This window comes from Mobula hypostoma, chromosome 28 (assembly GCF_963921235.1).
Source record: "Mobula hypostoma chromosome 28, sMobHyp1.1, whole genome shotgun sequence".
In the NCBI taxonomy this organism is placed as follows: domain Eukaryota; kingdom Metazoa; phylum Chordata; class Chondrichthyes; order Myliobatiformes; family Myliobatidae; genus Mobula; species Mobula hypostoma.
The window spans coordinates 8,240,570-8,263,363 of NC_086124.1; positions in this window are offsets into that span (position 1 = coordinate 8,240,570).

The window sequence follows — 22,794 nt, forward strand, 5'->3', positions numbered from 1 at the left end:
AGAACCCCACCAAACAATACAGTGCAAGACCCCACAGAAATGTTACCAGACGGGGCGCTGCTTGACAGACGGAAGGGGTGCACTCTCAACAGAGCGAGAGTGGGAGTTTGTAGGACGGGAGACAATATGGCGAAGTGGGGTTTAAAGACCAGCGAATCCTGAGAGTGTGGCGAAAGGGTGCAGAACATTGAACACGTTCTGTGCAACTGCCCACTGTCACCTGATTTAGCTGACACTGACCTGCTCAACGTCAACCAAACAACACGAGTGGCTGGCTGGTGTGACAAGCTATGATGATGACCGCCATGATGAGGCCATTCTCCGGTTGGAGGAGCAACACACCACATTCCATCTGGGTAGCCTCCAACCTGACGGCATGAACATCGATTTCTCTAACTACTGGTAATTTTTCCCTCTCCCCATCCTGCTTCCATTCCCCACTCTGGCTTCCCGCTCACCTCTTCACCTGCCTATCACCTCGCCTTGGTATTCCTCCTGCTTCCCTTTCTACCATGGTCCACTCTCTTCTCCAATCAAATTCCTTCTAATCCAGCCCGTTACCTTCACTATCTTCACGACCTAAGTTACAGAGAAAGGTTAAACAAATTAGGTCTTTATTCTTTGGAGCGTAGAAGGTTGAGGGGGTACTTGATAGAGGTAACACACATCAAAGTTGCTGGTGAACGCAGCAGGCCAAGCAGCATCTATAGGAAGAGGCGCAGTCGACGTTTCAGGCCGAGACCCTTCGTCAGGACTAACTGAAGGAAGAGTGAGTAAGGGATTTGAAAGCTGGAGGGGGAGGGGGAGATGCAAAATGATAGGAGAAGAATTATGAGGGGGATAGATAGAGTTGACATGGATAGGCTTTTTCCATTGAGAATGGGGGAGATTCAAACAAGAGGACATGAGTTGAGAGTTAAAGGGCAAAAGTTTAGAGGTAACATGAGAGTGGTAGCTGTGTGGAACGAGCTTCCAGCAGAAGTGGTTGAGGCAGGTTCGATGTTGTCATTTAAAGTTAAATTGGATAGATATATGGACAGGAAAGGAATGGATGGTTATGGGCTGAGTGCAGGTCGGTGGGACTAGGTGAGAGTAAGAGTTCGGCACGGACTAGAAGGGCCGAGATGGCCTGTTTCTGTGCTGTAGTTGTTATATGGTTATATACCTATCACCTCCCGTCTCTCACTTCATCCCTCCCCCCCCCCACCCACCTGCATACTTCCCTCACCTGGTCTCACCTCTGACCTTCTAGATCGTACCGCTTCCCCCCACCCCACCTTCTTATTCTGGCTTCTTCCCCCCCCCTCCTGTCCAGTCCTGATGAAGCTCAAGATGTTGACTGTTTATTCATTTCCATAGATACTACCTGACCCGCTGACTTCCTCCAGTATTTTATGTCTGTTCAACAAATTATGCTTAATTGAATCAGTATTAACGAGGAATTGGTTATCATAGGCCCAAAAATCGTGGGCACATAAACTTAGCTAGGGTGCCTAAGAGTTTTGCACAGTGCTGTATTTGTTAACGTGGAGCAAGAGAGCATGTTTGCAAAGGTGGCGGGACCAAAGGATGTTGGGAGTGGAGAGGGTGCAGCATTGCAGGAGGGGTGCGGGACAAGTGGCAGAGAGGGAGTACCAGGGCAGGGACTGGCGCGGGTGCAGGCACACCGAGCCCTGAGATGTTTGATTCCAAACAATTGGTCTATTGATCATTACAGAATGTCTCTCTGGTACTTCCCCTCCCTTCCCCTTTTCCCATCCCTGATTCCCCTCTCCCTGTCCCCTTCCCACCCTCAGTTCATAGTAGAGACCCATATCAGAATCAGGTTTATCATCACTCACATATGTCATAGTGTTGGCGCGTGGCCAAGTGGTTAAGGCATTTGTCTAGTGATCTGAAGGTCGCTAGTTCGAGCCTTGGCTGAGGCAGCGTGTTGTGTCCTTGAGCAAGGCACTTAACCACACATTGCTCTGCGACGACACCGGTGCCAAGCTGTATGGGTCCTAATGCCCTTCCCTTGGACAACATTGGTGGCATGGAGAGGGGAGACTTGCAGCATGGGCAACTGCTGGTCTTCCATACAACCTTGCTCAGGCCTGCGCCCTGGAAACCTTCCAAGGCGCAAATCCATGGTCTCATGAGCCTAACGGTTTCCTATATACATGAAATTTGCTTTTTTTTGTAGCAGCAGTACAGTGCAGTACATAAAATGACTGCAGTACTGTGCAAAAGTCTTAGGGGCCCTAGCTATATATATGTTGCTAAGACTTTGTCTGCTCCTTTGTCTTATAGCCTTATTAGCCAGGGCATCAAAGGTTATGGTGAGAAGGCGGGGGAGTGGGACTAAATGGGAGAATGGATCAGCTCATGATAAAATGGCGGAGCAGACTCCATGGGCCAAATGGCCGACTTCTGCTCCTTTGTCTTATAGTCTTATGGTCTTTTTACACAGTATAATCAAAATATACAGTGAAATGACAAGTCCTGAAGTGGCTCCGCCCAAAGAGCCAACTATATAGATACACACTGTATATGTGCCTCAGACATTTGCTCAGAACTGTATAAGACAACAATAGAAACACAAGGTATTTTGTTGGGTGTTTGACACCAATCCCTGAATTGGTGGTGAACACAGGAAACATAGAACAGACCACAACATCAATCAGTGGTAAACACAGATTTAGAGCCAGACTGCTATCTCAAAGCTCAGTGCACTGGCTAATGACCCTTCTTCCTGCACATTAAGCTTCAGGAAGAACACCCACCCCGTTCCAATTCCTCTTCACATGGTCCCATCGGCACTATTTAAAGGACCAAGAGAAGGATTCCTTTCATGACATACTTGGCTCTGTAGGCCTCCAAGGAGGCCACAACCTTGTCGTAGGGTTTGGAGGCTTGTGTGCCTCAATGACCCCAAGAGCGATGCTGGCTGGAGCCAGGGCTTTAGGATTTGGCTCTTGGCGGGGTCAGCCATGCCAAACAGGTCAAAGGGTAGAGGCCAGACTAAGAGTGGTCCACCAGTCCTCCAGCTTCGGGGGTTCGGCTCAGGGCTATCAACCCTGACTGGTCAAACAAAATTGTTACGGAAGCAGCAATGAAGTATCCTTCTACACTTGAGTGCAACGGTATTCCTGAATCTCCACCTGGAACTTCCATGAGGGAAAGTAGTGAAAACTGGGAGGATGCTAAGAACATGATAAAGGAAGCCCTGACTACCGCCAAACGTCTCGTAAAATATATCTGCCTCTACCACCATTCCAGGTGCTCTCTGTGTAAAAATCTTGCCTCTCACATCTCCCGCTCACCTTCAATTCTTGCCCCCTGATATTAGACATTTCACACCTGGAAAAAAGATAGTTTCTGCCTGCTCTATCTAGGCCTCTCATAATCTTATAAATCTCTCTCAGATTTCCCCTCAGCCTCCGTTGCTCCAAACAAAACAACTCAAGTTTGCCCAGCCTGTCATGAATTCACATTATCTTCCTTTCAGCAGAAATGTTTTTCTTTTAAGAATAAACTTTCACTGGAGCGTGGAAAAGTTTCAGTAAATTATTCGTAACACAAAGCTTCTGTAAATCAGAAATACATTTCTGACCGATTTTGAGATCTCAAAAATTGCACTGGCATGTTAATTAGTTACAGATTAGTATAGAACTTAGTTAATTTTAGATCAAAAATCCAGCAGCACAGTTCTAAAGATCAAAATTAATTACAAATCAGACATAATGTCCTTCTGAACCGTCAGCCTCCTGAACTTCACTCATTTTCGTGCTGAACTGACTCTACAACTCACTTTTAAGGACTCTAAAACTCATGTCCTCAGTATTATTTATTAATTTACTAATTTAAATTTATAATTGGCACGGTTTGCATTCTTTTTGCACTGTGAATGGTTGTTGGTCTTTGTTATGCATAGTCTTTCCACGAACGTAGCCGCCAGTTCTAGCCAAGTGTCGCTGCTGACGAACTCCACTACTGTGACGCACCCTCAGCTCCAATAATGATTGTTCCAAAGTTGAAGATATGTATTCAGTCCTTTATTAGCGATTAGCAAACATGCAATCTTGAAACAATGAAATTAAGTGACATTAAGTGTAATTGAGGAATCAACAAAAGATAAGATACCTGTTGGCCCCCAGTACTAAACAAACCAGCTGAGAACAAAGCATGAATAGGTAACTAAACCACGCCCCCAACCAAATGGCTAGTTACCATAGTAAACTTAATAAGTGTGCAATGCAGAATACAATGCAGATAGAGAACCGACGCATGGCTTTTACAGTAAACTATTGTAATTCTTTATTTCCCTGCAAGTGCCCGCAAACTTAGTCAGCTCCATCATGGGCACTAGCCTCCACAGTATTCAGGACATCTACAGGAACGATGACTCAAAAAGGCAGCATTCATCATTACCCATCATTACCCCCATCACCCAAGACATTCCGTGTTCTGCATCAGGAAGGAGGTACAGGAGCGTGAAGACACACACTCAGTGACTCAGGAACAGCTTCTTCCCCTCTGCCATCCGATTTCTGAATGGACATTGAACCCATGAACACTGCCTCACTACTTTTTTATTTCTATTTTTGCACCACTTAATTAATATATATTGGATTGGAGCAGGGGGCAGGGATTCAGATTTCTGGATCATTGAGACCTCTTTTGGGGCAGGTGTGACCTGTACAAAAAGGACAGGTTGCACTTGAATCCCAGGGGGACTAATACCCTGGCGGGGAGGTTTGCTAAGGCTACTGAGGAGAGTTTAAACTAGAATTGTTGGGGGGTGGGAACCGAACTGAAGAGGCGGTTGGCTCACAAATAAAGAAAGCTTGGAGACAGTGTGTGAGGGAGGATAGGCAGGTGATAGAGAAGGGACGTGCTCAGACCGACGGTTTGAGATCTGTCTATTTTAACGCAAGGACTATTGTGAACAAAGCGGATGAGCTTAGAGCGTGGATCAATACTTGGAGCTACGATGTGGTGGCCATTACAGAGACTTGGATGGCTCAGGGACAAGAATGGCTACTTCAAGTGCCGGGTTTTAGATGTTTCAGAAAGGACAGGGAGGGAGGCAAAGAGGTGGGGGCGTGGCACTGCTGATCAGAGATAGTGTCACGGCTGCAGAAAAGGTGGACATCATGGAGGAATTGTCTATAGAGGTTAGGAACAGGAAGGGGTCAATAACTTTACTGGGTGTTTTTTATAGGCCGCCTAATTGTAACAGGGATATCGAGGAGCAGGTAGGGAAACAGATCCTGGGGAAGTGTAATAATAGCAGGGTTGTCATGATGGGAGATTTTAATTTCCCAAATATCGATTGGCATCTCCCTAGAGCAAGGGATTTAGATGGGGTGGAGTTTGTTAGGTGTGTTCAGGAAGGTTTCTTGACACAATATGTAGATAAGCCTACAAGAGGAGAGACTGTACTTAATTTGGTATTGGGAAATGAACCTGGTCAGGTGTCAGATCTCTCAGTGGGAGAGCATTTTGGAGATAGTGATCATAATTCTATCTCTTTTACAATAGCATTGGAGAGAGATAGGAACAGACAAGTTACGGAAGCATTTAATTGGAGTAAGGGGAATTATGAGGCTATCAGGCAGGAAATTGGAAGCTTAAGTTGGGAACAGATGTTCTCAGGGAAAAGTACAGAAGAAATGTGGCAAATGTTCAGGGGATATTTGTGTGGAGTTCTGCATAGGTACGTTCCAATGAGACAGGGAAGTTATGGTAGGGTACAGGAACCGTGGTGTACAAAGGCTGTAATAAATCTAGTCAAGAAGAAGAGAAAAGCTTACAAAAGGTTCAGAGAGCTAGGTAATGTTAGAGATCTAGAAGATTATAAGACTAACAGGAAGGAGTTTAAGAAGGAAATTAGGAGAGCCAGAAGGGGCCATGAGAAATCCTTGGCGGACAAGATTAAGGAAAACCCCAAGGCATTCTACAAGAATGTGATGAGCAAGAATAGGACCTATCAAGTGTGACAGTGGGGAAGTGTGTATGGAACCGGAGGAATTAGCAGAGGTACTTAATGAATACTTTACTTCAGTATTCACTATAGAAAAGGATCTTGGTGATTGTAGTGATGACTTGCAGTGGACTGAAAAGCTTGAGCATGTACTTATTAAAAAAGAGGATGTGCTGGAGCTTTTGGAAAGCATCAAGTTGGATAAATCACCGGGACCGGATGAGATGTACCCTTGGCTACTGTGGGAGTCAAGGAAGGAGATTGCTGAGCCTCTGGCAATGATCTTTGCATCATCAATGGGGACAGGAGAGGTTCCGGAGGATTGGAGGGTTGCAGATGTTGTTCCCTTATTCAAGAAAGGGAGTAGAGATAGCCCAAGAAATTATAGACTAGTGAGTCTTACTTCAGTGGTTGGTAAGTTGTTGGAGAAGATCCTGAGAGGCAGGATTTATGAACACTTGGAGAGGTATAATATGATTAGGAATAGTCAGCATGGCTTTGTCAAGGGCAGGTCATGCCTTAAAAACCTGATTGAATTTTTTGAGGATGTGACTAAACACATTGATGAAAGAAGAGCCGTAGATGTAGTGTATATGGATTTCATCAAAGTATTTGATAATGTACCCCATCCAAGGCTTATTGAGAAAGTAAGAAGGCATGGGATCCAAGGGGACATTGCTTTATGGATCCAGAACTGGCTTGCCCACAGAAGGCAAAGAGTGGTTGTAGATGGGTCATATTCTGCATGGAGGTCGGTGACCAGTGGTGTACCTCAGGATCTGCTCTGGGACACTTACTCTTCATGATTTTTATAAGTGACCTGGATGAGGAAGTGGAGGGATGGGTTAGTAAGTTTACTGATGACTCAAAGGTTGGAGGTGTTGTGGATAGTGTGGAGGGCTGTCAGAGGTTACAGCGGGACATTGATAGGATGCAAAAATGGACTGAGAAGTGGCAGATGGAGTTCAACCCCGATAAGTGTGAAGTGGTTCATTTTGGTTGGTCAAATATGATGGCAGAATATAGTATTAATGGTAAGACTCTTGGCAGTGTGGAGGATCAGAGGGTTCTTGGGGTCCGAGTCCATTGGACACGCAAAGCAGCTGTGCAGGTTGACTCTGTGGTTAGGAAGGCATACGGTGTATTGGCCTGCAATAATCATGGAATTGAATTTAGGAGCCGTGAGGTAATGTTGCAGCTATATAAGACCCTGGTCAGACCCCACTTGGAGTACTGTGCTCAGTTCTGGTCGCCTCACTACAGGAAGGATGTGGAAACCATAGAAAGGGTGCAAAGGAGATTTACAAGGATGTTCCCTGGACTGGGGAGCATGCCTTATGAAAACAGGTTGAGTGAACGTGGTCTTTTCTCCTTGGAGCGATGGAGGATGAGAGGTGTATAGGATGATGAGAGGCATTGATCGTGTGGATGGGCAGAGGCTTTTTCCCAGGGCTGAAATGGTTGCCACGAGAGGACACAGGTTTAAGGTGCTGGGGAGTAGGTACAGAGGAGATGTCAGGGTTAAGTTTTTTACGCAGAGAGTGGTGAGTGCATGGAATGGGCTGCCTGCAACGGTAGTGGAGGTGGATACAATAGGGTCTTTTAAGAGAGTTTTGGATAGGTACATGGAGCTTAGAAAAATAGATGGCCATGGATAAGCCTAGTAATTTCTAAGGTGGGGACATGTTCGGCACAACTTTGTGGGCTGAAGGGCCTGTATTGTGCTGTAGGTTTTCTATGTTCTATATATAGAGAGAATTCGCATCTCTCTGAAGTTTATTTCGATCCTTTGAGGTAACCCCACCCCCCCCCCATACCAGACGGTAATGCAGCCCTGTTAGAATGCACTCACGGTACTTCTGTAGAAAATTGCGACTGTGCTAGGTAACATACCAAAACTCCTCAAAGTCCTAATGAGATACAAATTTACTTTGAACTTTGAACTTCTGAACTTTGAAATTTTAAGCATGGGTCTAGAGCAGCAGCAGAGCTTGGTATGAATGAGAGACCATGTAGCTAATTTCCTGTAAAATGTTGACATTAAGAAGAAATCCAGAGGAGGCCAGCAAACAGAATTGGCTTTGGTGGAAAAGGGTTGACTGCAAAGTGAAGTGGGAATTGAGTTGCTATTAACTTGGCCCGTCCCGCTCTGCTTTCTCATCCAATTACCAAGGAAATTGGCGGGAGGCCCAATTAAATTTCCATGGGCAGACCTCATTCATAATGAACAGCCTTATTTCAGCCACTTTTGGTTTATTGTAGCTGCTTTATTTCACAGCGGCTTTTGTCTAATTGGGCTACACGTTAGATCGTTACTCCAAACGGTCCCTCGAACAGGGGCACCCTCCGGCTGTCAAGGTAATTCCAGCGCCATCCCTGTCGGTCCAATTAAAAGTAGCTTCACCCTGCCTCACTTCACTTCTGCGGAGAAATTAAAGGAACATTTGTAATTGATATGGAAATCTCTGCTTTCCAGTTAAAAGCTAAAAGAACCTACCATATCTCTTTCGGAACACTCCAAAGCCTTTTCACCCAATGCTTGTTATTTACTGTTTAAAAGTAGGAAAGGTGGATTTGCGGATAGCAGGATCCCACAAGCTGTTAAAAGAGTAAGATGAGGAAACACACACCGATCCTCCGAGAGGGATCAGAAGTGAGAAGAGGGAGTAATTTCAAGTTCCTGGGTGTTAATACCTCTGAAGACCTTACCTGGTTGCAACATATTGATGCAGCTTTAAAGAAGGCAAGTCAGCGGCTATATTTTATAGGGAGTTTCAGGGGATTTGGAATGTCACCTAAAACACTCGAAAATTTATACTGACGTACCATGGAGAGCATTCTAACTGGCTCTATCACCAACTACTATAGGGGTGGGAAGGGTTATTCACACATTCAAATAAGCTGCAAGACTTGTAAACTCTGTCAGCTCCATTATGGGCACTAGCCTCCATAGTGTCCAAGACATCTTCAAGGAGCGGTGTTTCAAAAAGGTGGCGTCCATCATTAAGGACCCCCATCACCCAGGACATGCCCTCTTCTCATTCCTACCATCAGGAAGGAGGTACAAGAGCCTGAAGGCACACACTCAGTGATTCAGGAACAGCTTCTTCCTCTCTGCCATCCGATTTCAGAATGAACATTGAACTCATGAGCACTACCTCACGTCTTTATTTCTATTTTTGCACTACCTATTTAATTTAACTATTTAATATATATATATATATATCTTTTTTTCAATAGTGGGGGACTCTTGGACCAGAGGACATCCCCTTAGAATACACGGACGTCCCTGCAGAACAGAGATGAAGAGGAACACACAGAAAAATTGCTGGTGAGAATTTAAGAAATTCTGACCAAGGGTCTTGGCCCAAAACGTCAACTGTACCTCTTCCTATAGATGCTGCCCGGCCTGCTGCGTTCACCAGCAATTTTTATGTGTGTTGCTTGAAATTCCAGCATCTGCAGATTTCCTCCTGTTTGAGATATGAGGAGGAATTTCTTTAGCCAGAAGATGGTGAAACTGTGGAGGCCAAGTCATTGGGAATATTTAAAGCTGAAGTTGATAGCTTATTGATTAGTAAGGTAAGTTACGATTAGTAATAGTGGCAAAAGAAAAACAGATTCTTGCAAGAACAGCTAAATTTCTTAAAGGAAAGAAACTTTCTATTGTTAATGGTCGGGCCTATAGGCAACTCCAGACCAATGCAATCTAGACAACTCTTCACTGTGCTCTCGTAGGCCCAGTAAGCTCCTGAGATCAGAGCAATAAAGGCTAGTCTTGTCCAGTTGCAGTTATATAAATAATGAATAGTGTCATCAGAAACTTCCTAATTGACATTTCCTATATTTAGCCTTGACTACAAACACCATGGACATCAAATCTGTGTGTGTTATGTTTCATAGTCCAAAACATAAAACAAATTGAAATAAAAACACAGAGTTGGGAATAACATGTTATAGTTTCATTTTACTTTAAGCAAGGCGCATGATGTGGTGGTGTGATGACATATGCCATTCACATACTTTTACATATAACCATTCATGAATTATTTAAACAAAAAGAATGCTTAATCAAACAAAATTAATCAAATGTTGCTGAAATATTAACTACACAGCAGAGTGCAAGATTAATTGTAAATGATTATGCCATTTACTTATTTGAGGGATATTGTCATTGATAATGGAACATGTTAAATATGAGCTGCAAAAGAAATATTGCGCAATGTCCATTCACCTTCTCCCTCGCTTCCACTCAGGGCCCTAAACAGTCCTTCCAGATGAGGCAAAACTTCACTTGCAAATCTACTGGGGTTGTCTATTGTGTCCGGTGCTCCTGATGTGGTCTACGCTACATTGCAGCGACTTGTCATAAACTGGGGGGACCTCTTCGTCGAGCAACTCCACTCTATCTGCCAAAAGTGTAACTTCCCGGTGGTCAAACATTTCAATTCCCATTCCCATTCCCATTCCGACATGTTTGTCCATGGCCTCCTCTTGTGCCAAGATCAGGCCGCCCTCAGGGTGGAGAAATAACACCTAATATTCCCGCAAACACGAGGAATTCTGCAGATGCTGGAAATTCAAGCAACACACATCAAGGTTGCTGGTGAACACAGCAGGCCAGGCAGCATCTCTAGGAAGAGGTGCAGTCGACGTTTCAGGCCGAGACCCTTCGTCAGGACTAACTGAAGGAAGAGCTAGTAAGAGATTTGAAAGTGGGAGGGGGAGGGGGAGATCCGAAATGATAGGAGAAGACAGGAGGGGGAGGGATGGAGCCAAGAGCTGGACAGGTGATTGGCAAAAGGGATATGAGAGGATCATGGGACAGGAGGTCCGGGGAGAAAGACAAGTGGGGGGGGGGGGAACCCAGAAGATGGGCAAAGGGTATAGTCAGAGGGACAGAGGGAGAAAAAGGAGAGTGACAGAAAGAATGCGTGTATATAAATAACGGATGGGGTACGAGGGGGAGGTGAGGCATTAGCGGAAGTTAGAGAAGTCAATGTTCATGCCATCAGGTTGGAGGCTACCCAGACGGAATATAAGGTGTTGTTCCTCCAACCTGAGTGTGGCTTCATCTTTACAGTAGAGGAGGTCGTGAATAGACATGTCAGAATGGGGATGGGATGTGGAATTAAAATGTGTGGCCACTGGGAGTTCCTGCTTTCTCTGGCGGACAGAGTGTAGGTGTTCAGCAAAACGATCTCCCAGTCTGCGTCGGGTCTCGCCAATATATAGAAGGCCACATCGGGAGCACCGGACGCAGTATATCACCCCAGCCGACTCACAGGTGAAGTGTATATTCCCATTGGGTAGACCTCAACCTGATGGCGTGAATATCGATTTCTCCTTCCGATAAAAAAAATTTCCCTTCCCTTCCACTCTTCTTCTATTCCCCCCTCTGACCTTCTTACCCCTTCTCACCTGCCTATTACCTCCCCCGGGTCCCCTCTTCCTTCTCTTTCTCTTATGATCCACTCTCCTCTCCTGTCAGATTCCTTCTTCTCCGCCCCTTGATCTTTCCCACCCACTTGGCTTCACCTATCACCTTCCAGCTAACCCCCTTCGCCTTCCCCAAACTTTTTATTCTAACATCCTCCCCCTTCCTTTTCAGTCCTGAAGAAGGGGCTCGGCCCAAAGCGTCGACAATTTAGTCATTTTCATAGATGTTGCCTCACCTGCTGAGTTCCTCCAGCAGACTTGGTATGTTTCCCCAGGAACAACCAAAAATAGTATGTGACAAATAAAGCTAATTTTTAATCTTTAAATTAAGTGTGCATCGTACTTAATCTTGTACTTAACTTGGGACGGCACGATAGTGTGATGGTGAGCACAGCAACTTACTGTACCAACAACCTGGGTTCAATTCCTGCCGCTGCCTGCAAGGAGCTTGCATGTTCTCCCCGTGTCCGTGTGGGTTTCCTCCGGGTGCTCTGGTTTCCTCCTGCTGTCCCAAGACATAGCGGTTGGTAGGTTAATTGGTCATTGTAAATTGTTGCGTGATTAGGGTCGGATTAAATTGGGGGATTGCTGGGCCGCACAACTCGAAGGGCCGGAAGAGCCTATTCTGCGCTATAGCACAATAAATAAATAGATAGATAGATAGATAGATGGATAGATAGATAAATAAATAAAACTCATGTAAGCAGGACAAGTGTTGGCAACTGGTGAAATGAAAACTCTGCAGGCTACCCTTTACTTCACCAAACCGTTTACAAACCCTTTTTTCTCCTTGGAAGTGGAGGTCAGGCCTGGCCTTGCTTTGACAGAGGAGTTGGAAGCCTGACAGTTTTCGTTTACAGCCCTTCTGAGGGCAAGGCTTCCTCAGTCACCAGCCCTTTCCAATCCAGTTGCCTCAGAGAAAGGGTTAACTCCGTGCAGGACCTGGACCTACAGATAAAGAGCAGGTTGTCAACAAGCAGCAACCTCTCACTCACATCGGTGAGAATAAAGAGCTGATTGTTGACTTCACCTCCAAGAGGAGCATAGCCTTGTCGTTGGGTTTGGAGACTCACGTGCCTCAGTGACCCGGAGAGCTACGTTGGCTGGAGTCAGGGCTTTATGATTTGGCTCTTGGTGGGGTCACCCATGCCAAACAGGTCAAAGGGTAGAGGCCAGACTAAGTGTGGTCCACCAGGTTCTTGTGGGGGGGGGGTGCGTCAGCTCAAGGTCAACAACCCTGACAGGTCAAACAAAACCGTTACAGAAACAGCAATGAAGAATCCTTCTATGTCTGAGTGCGACGGTATTCCTGAGTCTCCACCCAGGACAGTAGTGAAAACCAAGAGGAAGCTACTGACACGATGAAGGAAGCCCTGAACACCGCCGGAGATGGAGGACCTTCATTGCTGCCCTAAACACCAGTGGCATAACAGGCAGTAAGTAAGTGTTGACATCAGGAAGGGAAAGGAAGACAAATATGCACCGCTGATCAGTGGTGGAGAAGGCCAGCAGCTTTAAATTCCTGAGAGTTAACATATCAGCTGGCCTGTGCTGGGCTCAGCACATAGGTGCAACCACAAAGAACACGCACCCGTATTTTAATTTTCCTCACAGAAACCAGCCTCCCCTCAAAGGAGGCGATATTTCTTTCTGTCACAGTAAACCAGCCAACATAATCAAAGACACCTCCCAGCACTGACTTCATTCTGGTACTCCCTTTCCACTGGGTAGAGGACACAGATGCTTGAAAGCTCATACCGCCAGGCTCAAGGACAGCTTTTTTTTCCCAGCACGGTCCTCGTGGATGATAAAATTAGAATCAGAATCAGAATCATGTTTATAATCACTGATATAAAGTACCGTGCAAAACGTCTCAAGCTCCCTAGATGTGCCTGTATCTGTCAACGTGGAGCGGAGAGCGAGTTTGTGAATCTGGAGGGAGCAAAGGATGTTGAGAATGGCAAAGGTGAGGTGTCGCTGGGAGGGGTGGGGGACAGGTGGCAGAGGGGGAGTTTCAGGGGCGGGGATGGGGCGGGTGCAGACCCACCCAGCCCTGAGACACCAGGCGAGGTTATTTGATTCCAAACAGCTGGCTTATTGATCATTACAGAATGTCTCTCTGGTGCTTCCCGCTCCCTCCCCTCTCCCTTCCCCTTTTCCCAATCATGATTCCCCTCTCCCTGCCCCCTTCCCCCGCTCAGTCCACAATAGAGACCCATATCAGAATCAGGTTTATCATCACTCACATATGTCATGAAATTTGTTTTTTTTTGTAGCAGCAGTACAGTGCAATATATAAGATCACTACAGTACTGTGCAAAAGTCTTCGGCACCCCAGCTATATACAGTATACGTGCCTGAGTTTTGTTATTTTGTGGCAGCAGTACAGTGCAAGACATTACAAAATCACCGTAATAGGTAGGCAAGCAGACAGACAGATAGACAGAAAGAGCATCGAACATAGACCAGTACAACACAGGAAAATACCTTTCAGCCCACAGTGTTGAGCTGAGCCAAGTAAATTAGTAATTAAATGGCTAACTAAACTGATCTCTGCATCCTACACAATGTTCAAATCCTTTTATTTTCCTCACATTCATGTGGCTGGCCAAACCTCTCTTAAAAGTCTCTAACATATCTGCCTCTACCGTCACCCCAGGCTGCATATTCCACTCACCCGCCACTCTCTGTGTAAAAAAAAACTTGCTCCTCACATCTCCTTTGAGCTAACCCCTTCTCACCTTAAATGCACAACCTCTGGTATTAGACATTTCAACCCTGGGAAACAGATACTCTCTGTCCACTCTATCTGTGCCTCTCATAACCTTATAAACCTCTATCAGGTCTGCCCTCAGCCTCCGCGGCTTCAGAGAAAACAGCCCAGGCTTGTCCAGTCTCTCATGATAGCACATGCCCTCCAAGCCAGGCAGCATCCTGGTAAACCTCTTCTGCACCCTCTCCAAAGCCTCAACATCCTTCCTATAGTGGGGCGACCAGAACTGTATGCAGTACTCCAGAGATGACCTAAATACAGTTTTATAAAGCTGCAACATAATTTCCTGACCTATGAACTGAATGCCTCGACTGATAAAAACATTCTATTTGCCCTCTTAACCACCCTATCAACTTGTGTAGCCATTTTCAGGGAGCTATGAATTTGGACCCCAAGTTCCTTCTGCTCATCAACATCATTAAGCATCTTGCCCCTAACAATGTACTCTCTTTTTACATTTGACCCACCAAGGTGCAACACTCTACATTTGGCCTGGTTAAACTCCATCTGCCACTTCTCTGCCCATATCTACAACTGCCTTACATCCCTTATACCTTGCTAGTCTTCTACACAATCCACAACACCACCAAACTTTGTATCATCCGCAAACTTACTAATTCACCCATCTACATTTTCGTCCGGGTCATTTATACACATCACAAACAACGAAGGTCCCAGTGCAGATCCCTGCAGAACACCTCTAATTACAGACCTCCAGGTAGTCTAAGTCCCTTCATTCACTGTCTTCCGTCTTCTATGGGCAAGCCAATTCTGAATGCAAACGGCCAATTCGCCACGGATATAATGCATCTTAATCTTCAGAATGAGCCTCCCAGGAGGGACCTTGTCAACTGCCTTACTAAGATAGATAGATAGATAGATAGATAGACAGTTAGACAGATAGATAGATTGATAGATAGATCAATAGATAGGTAGATAGACAGATAGGTAGACAGAGAGATAAATAGACAGAGAGATGGATAGACAGACAGCTAGATTAATTGAGAGGTAAATAGACAGACAGACAGACAGATAGATAGGACAGACAGACAGATAGATAGATAGACAGACAGACAGACAGATAGATAGATAGGACAGACAGACAGATGGATAGACAGGTAGATGGATAGATAGATAGATGGATGGGTAGATAGATAAGTAGATGATAGATATTTTGGACAGACAGATGGATAGATAGATAGATAGATAAATAGATAGGTAGATAGATAAACAGTTAGACAGATAGATAGATTAATAGATAGATCGATAGATAGGTAGATAGACAGATTGGTAGACAGAGAGGTAGATAGACAGAGAGATGGATAGACAGACAGCTAGATTAATTGAGAGGTAGATAGGCAGACAGACAGATAGTTAGATGGGACAGACAGACAGATGGATAGACAGACAGATGGATAGACAGATAGATGGATAGATAGATAGATGGATAGATAGATAGATAAGTAGATGATAGATATTTAGGACAGACAGATGGATAGATAGATAGATAGATAGATAGATAGATAAATAGATAGGTAGATAGATAGATTAGATAGATAAATAGATAGATAAAACTGCTTTGCAGAGAGGAAGGGGAAGAACTGTAACTAATGAACTCCTGACGTCACAATCGACCTCATTAAATCCTTACACCTTATTGACTACCAAGACAGCATTCCCTCTGTAACTGTAACACTTTATTCTGCATTCTGCGGTTGCCCTTTCCTCAATGTGCCAATGTAATGAACTGCTCGCTCTGGATATCATGTAACATTTTTCCACTGTATCACAGTACATGTGAAAATAATAAACAGATTACAAATGTACTTCGCTGGGAGGTCTTCAGTTTGGAACAAGATTTCTCTAAACCGCATTATAAACCAAGGTAATTTGTAAATCCTACTAGCTCCTAAGTCACTTAATGATCTTCAGCAAGTAACAATATCAAAAAAATACTTAGTAGAACCATATTTTATACAAGTGAGCTGACTTAAAAACTCCACTGCAAACACTGGCAGGAATTTGATTGAAGATTGGCTAGACTTAACATAGTAAATATTTGAAAATAATATATCACAGTGTTCTTTATGTGCAAATCAGGAGCATTATTGTTTGATTCTACACAGTGGAGAATGTGGGAAGCAATTCAGTATGTTGAAATTCTTAGCCCTGGTATGCTCGCATCTGGAATTGATTGAAAAATCTTGGAATGACTTAAACCAATTATTCAATCTGTCCAATAAAACTGCAATGGAAGCACATTTAGGCGATATGTGAACTTTGACGCCCAATAGGCCTTGGATTTTGATTGATTGGTGTGTTTTTTGGTTAAGTATGTTTATTTTAAAATTTAATTCTAACCAAGCTGTTTAAGTCATAGGTCATCCAGCATAAAAATGAACTTTTCAGCCCATCGAGTCTAGACTATGCTCTCTTCTCTCTGCTGCCTGAGGAAAGAGGCTTGGAAACCTTAGGACCTACCCATCAGCAGGTTCAGGAATAGTCATTACCTTTCAATGGTTAGGCTCACGAACCAATCTTTGTGCATAACTTTTCATTGATTCTATTGTATTTCCTTATTCTGCCATGAATAGCTGCAAGAAAACGAATCTAGGGTTTTATATGGTGACATATACATTCTTTGATAATAAATTTACTTTGTTGTCCATCAAACACCCATTAAGCTATTAGTTTCTTTGTCCCACATGTAAATTAACTACCGCCCACCTCCACACTCTATTCTACCACTCACCTACCTTCAGGGCCAATTTACAACAACCAGTTAACCTACCTACCAGCCTGTTTTAAGGATGTTTGTTGCCTTGCCTTCATAGGTCAGAGCATTGAGTACAGGCGTTCGAATGTTATGTTGAAGTTGTACAAGACATTGGCGAGGCCAAGTTTGGAGCATTGTGTGCACTTTGGGTGGCCTATCTGCAGGAAAGGTTGAAGGAGTGCAGGGAAAATTTACAAGAATGTTGCTGGGATCCGAGCTATAGGAAAACATTGAATAAGTTACGGCTTTATTCCTTGGACATTGGAGAATGAAGGGAGATCTCACAGAGGGATATAAAATTATGAGGGGTGCAGATGTGTCTCTACCAAAGGAGGTGTAAGGCACTCCTTTCATACATTAGCCTGCAGGTCACCCTTGGGCAAGGTGTAGCACCTGCTTAGTCCACATCCCCACCCCACCAAATCAGGGTCACATGAAGCCATGGGAGCAGGTGATGGATGGTCATATGAGCTGCTGGTCCATATCACAAGGCCTGGTTATGTGACCATTGACGCCAGACAGATAATCTCTGAAGAGTATTAATAATGGCTGGGAAGGGTCACCCATCTTGTAAAGACTCTGCCCAGAAGAAGGCAATGGCAAACCACTGCTATAGAAAAATTTGCACACGAACAATCACGGTCATGGAAAGACCAAGATCACCCACGTCACACGGCACAGCACAAAATGAACGAATGACAGACAGGGAAATGGCGGGCGTACTTTCTCCAGAGAGGTCGGATGAAACTAGAACGTAAAGGTTAAGGCTGAAAGGTGAAATATTTAAGGGGATCCTGACTGGAAGCCTCTTCTTTCAGAGGGTGGTACAAGTGTGGAACGAGCTGCCAGGAAACATGCTGGAGGCAGGTTCGATTTCAATGCCATAAGAAAGTTTCGATAAGTACATGTATGGTGAGAGTATGGAGGGGTATGGTCCAGGCGCAGGTCAATGGAACGAGGCAGATTAATATTTCAGCACAGACAGGGCTGTTTCTGTGCTATAGTGCTCCATGTCTCTATGACACTAAACCAGAAGGCCAGAAGGTACAGGAGCAGAATTAGGCCATTGAGTCTTTTCCAGACTCCATTTTTCTTCTCAGCCCCAATATCCTGCATTTTCCCCGTATCCCTTCATGCCCTGACCAGTCAAGAATCTATCAGCCTCTGCCTTAAAGATACATAAAGACTTGACCTTCACAGCTGCCTGTGGCAAAGAATTCTACAGACTCACCATCCTCAGGCTAAAGAAATTCCTCCTCATCTTCATTCTAAAAGGACACCCCTCTGTTCCGAGGCTGTGTCTTCTGGTCTTAGACTCTCCTCACCATAGGAAACATCCTCTCCACATCCACTCTATCGAGGCCTTTCACCATTCGACAGGCTTCAATGAGGTCACCCATCATTCTTCTGAATTCCAGTGAATACAGGCCCAGAGCCATCAGACGCTCTTCATATGGCAGGCCATTCAATCTTGGAATCTGATTCTGATTCTGAATCATATTCATGAACGTCCTTTGAACCCTCTCCGGTTACAGCACATCCTTTCTAAGATAAGAGGCCCAAACCTGTTCAGAGTACTCCAAGTGAGGCCTCAACAGAGCTTTATAAACCTTCAACATTACATCCTTGTTCTTATGTTCTAGTCTTCATGAAATTAATGCTAGCATTGCATTTGCCTTCTTCACCAGAAATTCAACCTGCAAATTAACCTTTAGAGAATCCTGAATCTGTTTTTTTTTGTATTTTCTCTTCATTTAGAAAATAGTCAATTCTTTCATTTCGTCTACCAATGATCATGACCATACACTTTGTGACATTGTATTCCATTTGCCATTTCTTTGCCCATTCTGCTAATATGTAGCCTTTCCACTTCCTCAAAACTACCTGCCCCTTCAGCTATCTTCATATTGTCTGCAAACTTTGCAACAAAGCCATCAATCCCATCATCCAAGCCATTGACATATAATGTAAAAAGAATCAGTCCCAACCCAGACCCCTGCGGAATATCACTAGTCACCGGCAGCCAGTCAGAACAGGCTCCCTTTATTCCACTCTTTGCCTCCTGTCAATCAGCCACTGCTTTATCCATGCTAGCATTTCTCCTGTAATTGTTAAGCAGCCTCTCATGTGGTACTTAGTTAAAGGCCTTCTGAAAATCCAAGTTCACTACATCATCTGATTCTCCTTTGTCTATGCTGTTTGTTACTTCTTCAAAGAATTCCAACAGATTTGTCTGGCAAGATTTTCCCTCGAGGAAACCATGCTGACTATGGAAACCATGGAAGGGAGGGTCCTCATATATATAACACCTCATATACCGTCTAGGTAGTCTCCAGCCCCTTGGTATGAACATTGAATTCTCCACCTTCCGGTAATTCCCTCCCCCTCCCTTCCCCTATCCCAGTTTCACTCTGCCCCCTCCCCCAGCTGCCTATCACCTCCCTCATGGTTCCGCCTCCTTCTACTACCCATTGTGTTTTCCCCTATTCCTTCTTCACCTTTCCTGCCTATTCCCTCCCTGCTTCTCCTCCCCCACCCCTATATCTTTCCCCTTACTGGCTTTTTCACCTGGAACCTACCAGCCTTCTCCTTCCCACCCTCCCCAACCTTCTTTATAGGGCCTCTGCCCCTTCCCTCTTCAGTCCTGACGAAGGGTTCCGGCCCGAAACGTTGACTGTTTGTTTCCATGGATGCTGCCCGACCTGCTGAGTTCCTCCAGCGTGTTGTGAGTGTTGATTAGGTTTACAAATCATAATACGTGTGTGTATAATACACACATTCTTTCTCTCTCTCTCCTTTTTCTCCCTCTGTCCCTCTGACTATACCCCTTGCCCATCCTCTGGGTTCCATCCCCCCCTTGTCTTTCTCCCCGGGCCTCCTGTCCCATGATCCTTTCATATCCCCTTTGCCAATCACCCGTCCAGCTATTGGCTCCATCCCTCCTCCTCCTATCTTCTCCTATCATTTTGGATCTCCCTCTCTCCCTCCCACTTTCAAATCTCTTACTAACTCTTCCTTCAGTTAGTCCTGACGAAGGGTCTCGGCCTGAAACGTCGACTGTACCTCTTCCTAGAGATGCTGCCTGGCCTGTTGTGTTCACCAGCAACTTTGATGTGTGTTGCTTGAATTTCCAGCATCTGCAGAATTCCTGTTGTCAGGTCAGAAAGTTAATTGGTTACATGGACATAATTGGGCGGCGCAGGCTCATTGGGCCCGAAGGACTTGTTAATGTGAGTAAAATTTTACTCTAAGTAAAATTGAACAAGTTTAAGATTAATTGTACTAGAAAAAACGTGGCCAAACAGCCTTTCCTATCTGTTGCGCCATTCAAATGAAATTTAGGTGGATTTGCGACTAACTTTTAGGCATGCCTTTCCATCATATCTCCTTCACCACCTTCAATTACGGTTTAAAAATGATCATCTACTAGTGCTGTTACCAAGAAAAATGGAGGGTTATGAACTGTGTAGGAAGGAAGGATTAGATGGATTGTGGAGAATGTTTATATTAGTAGGAACAACATCATGAATCGAAGGGCCTGTGCTGACCCGTACGTTCCTGTGTTCTATGCTCTCTGTTCTATAGAGTCGTAGAACTCTACAGCACAGAAACAAGCCCGTCAGTCCATGTAGTTTGTGCTGAACTATTAATCTGCCTAATCCCATCACTCAGAGCGTGGGGCTCCCATCCATCTACCTCTTCAAATTTCTCTTAAGTGTTGAAATAGAATTTGCATCCTCCACCTCTGCTGGCAGCTCGTTCCACGCTCACACACATCCAAATGAAATTATGCTTGACGTTTTCTTGAATGGGTTCCACGGTGTTTCTTCGTTCCATGGCTGCCTGCAGGAGGACAAAACTCAGAGTTGAGTTTGGTATGCATTCCTCGATAATGAATGTACTTCGAACCCTTTTGATCCTGGTGGGCCAGAAGATTTGAATCCATGGCATTTGCCCTTGGCACAACCACCTCTTAGTTTGCACCAGAACCTGCTCTGATTTAGTGTATTGAAGTCAAGGCTTGTCAGCAACGAGGTAAAGTTAATGTGACCCGGGCCTGTCCTATCCTGAGGCTGATCATCTGACTCTGGGTGAATTTTAGATGTTGCTGCAAATAACTCCCCCGCAGTCCCTGTGATCTGTACTGAGTGCATCTCCAAGAAGAGACGCGTGATGTCATGGCAGTGGCATCTGTGATGTGCAGATGGGAAATGCTCAAAACTAAATACCAGCTCAGACTTGTGTAACCCTCAGCGGGGAGATACCCGGCCACAGACCAATTTGGTGCAATCGCACCGTGTCTGAGAAGTGAGAGCGAGAGAGAGAGAGAGAGAGAGAGAGAGAGTGCGGATGAGAGGGGAGGGGAAAGAGAAGGGAGGGAGGGGAGAGGAGGGGAGGGAAATGGAGAGAAGGGAAAGAGAAGAGAGAGGAGGGTTGAAAAGAGAGAGACGGACAGAGAGAAAGGTAGAGGAGAGAGAAGGAGAGAAGAGAGACAAGGAATGAGTTGGGGACAGCCCTCAAGTATTGCCATGCTTCCAGCACCAATACAGCATGCCCAGAACTCACTAACCCTAACCCGTATGCCTTTGGGATGTGGGAGGAGATTGAAGGATTAAAATACATTTATTATCAAAGTACGTATGTAGTGTATAAACATGAGATTGGTCTTCCCCACAGACGGTGGGGACACAAGACCAAGAAAACAAAATGAAAGCTATTGAATATGTGTTATTGTTCTTCTTTGTTTGGTGGCTGCCTGTAAGAAGATGAACCTCAAGGTTGTATAATGTTTACATACGTTGAACTTCGAACTTTACAAGCTCATTACAGGCAGTAGCCGGAATTGAACCGGGGTCACATGTGCTGTGATAGCGTTACACTGACAACTAAAGAGGATATTATAATATGGGATATTAGCTTCCTATCTTAAATACCAGCTCAAACTGCAGGAGACTCTTTATCAGTGTGGACTTTGGGTGGCCTCAGTGGTGCTCTAGGTATAATGGACATTCCAGCTGAATGGGGGTGTGTTGGGTTTTGATGTTCTTGCAGTTCGCAAGGTTTGATTTTCTGCGTGGAGGAGTTGATGCTCTTCTAGCCATTGCATGATCTTTTTCCGCTTGGAGGTGGGGGAGGTTTGATGACCGTTTGGCCATTCTTTCTCGCTGCCGGGTGGCGCAATTTGCTAGGTTTGTTTCTGTGCCAGATGGGTTTCACGTTTCCCTTTGAACGACTTCCGTGGTTGGTGACAGATCTCAAGGATGTATTGCAGAACAAGGTTACAGCCTTTTTTGACAGGGAGCATGGGAGGGTAAGGGAGAAGAAAGTGAAGTGGCTGGAAGGCTCACTGGATTTCAGAAGAATGAAGGGGGACCTCATTGAAATCTATCAACTGTTGAAAGGCCTCGATAGAGGGGAGGAGAAGATGGCGGCGCGACACAGCGCGCGGCCGCTCTGAATTGATATCATATTTGTGAAGTAGGGTGCCGTGCACAATCCTGATTTGATGGAGACAGCTGTGAGAAGCACAGAGGAACATCTGGAGAAAATTCTGAAATGCCCGCTTCGCTGCCGCTGCTACTGTGCGATCGAGAATCTCCAGAGGGGGAGGCCCCAAATCCTCGGCTTTGCCTATTACCAGTTGTCGGGGCCGGGGTCGAAGCACTTGGCAGAGGTGGTGCTCGGTGCTCCGTGTCGCAGAGCTGGTCGGAGGCTCAAAGTTTTCGGACGGACTCAGAGTCGGACTGTGGTCGGGTGCTTCCAGGATGCTGCATCAGCAAGTTTGAAGAACTGGAAGCTCATGGCAGGAAGAGTTTTCTTCCTTCAACCGTCTGCGTG